At 50.6% G+C, this 697-nt stretch overlaps 1 long non-coding RNA gene across 2 annotated transcripts; it reads left to right on the top strand.

Annotated features, from left to right (window-relative positions):
• Position 1: 1 nt before the first annotated feature.
• On the top strand, positions 2–512 carry LOC111659969 (uncharacterized). 2 transcript variants are annotated; one of them, XR_002761124.2, is made up of 3 exons: positions 2–43; positions 144–255; positions 376–512. It is a non-coding gene; the product is annotated as an uncharacterized LOC111659969 (long non-coding RNA). The 2 variants fall into 2 exon arrangements; XR_015437563.1 differs by having other exon boundaries at positions 141–255.
• Positions 513–697: the final 185 nt, after the last annotated feature.

The following is a 697-nucleotide window of genomic DNA, read 5'->3' as shown; positions in this document are numbered from 1 at the left end:
GGTGCCATTGTGGTGGACAAAGACTATCAAAGCAGAGACGGAGGTGAAGATATCGCTTCCTTTTAAGTCTTCGTGTGTGATTTCTCTGAGGTGTTTGTGGTCGTGTCAGATCGATGAGTCTGTTCTTTAAATGTGTTCAGCAGGTGACAGAGGAACAGCGCCCCTGCTGGTCAGGTCGGGCGTCTCTGGGCTGCAGGTCAAATGTGCCACTGATGAGAAGATGCTGTTCCAGGAGCTGATCAGCATCATGAGGAGGTGTGTGTGTGTGTGTGTGTGTGTGTGTGTTTGTGTGTGTGTGTGTGTGTAGGAGATAATTATATATTTTTTGATCTTAAAACTGAAACGTCTGTGTTAACATGGCTGCGCTCTCGTCAGGTTCGACCCAGACATCCTGTTAGGATACGAGGTGCAGATGCGATCCTGGGGCTACCTGCTGCAGCGCGCCGCCGTGCTCGGAGTGGACCTGTGTCAGCAGCTGTCACGAGTGCCAGGTAGGGGCCGCTCGCCGCCGACGCCAGTAGTTAATGTAGAAGGTCAAAGGTGCTATATGTAGTTTTTATTCCTCCACGCCTGCGACAGTCAGAGCCGGAGGCCATGTTGTTTTCCAGTTGTCCGTTCTCGTGGACTCGATATCTCAGGAACCTGCATTTGTTTGTGTGAATGTGTGTTTGGGTCTTTTTACAGTGTGTGTGTGTGT

Source organism: Seriola lalandi, unplaced genomic scaffold (genome assembly GCF_002814215.2).
Source record: "Seriola lalandi dorsalis isolate HSWRI2012SDOR001 ecotype SW California unplaced genomic scaffold, Sedor1 jcf7180001985917, whole genome shotgun sequence".
In the NCBI taxonomy this organism is placed as follows: Eukaryota; Metazoa; Chordata; class Actinopteri; order Carangiformes; family Carangidae; genus Seriola; species Seriola lalandi.
The sequence above is the reverse complement of the archived record's forward strand: the minus strand, read 5'-3'. Positions and strand labels throughout refer to the sequence as shown.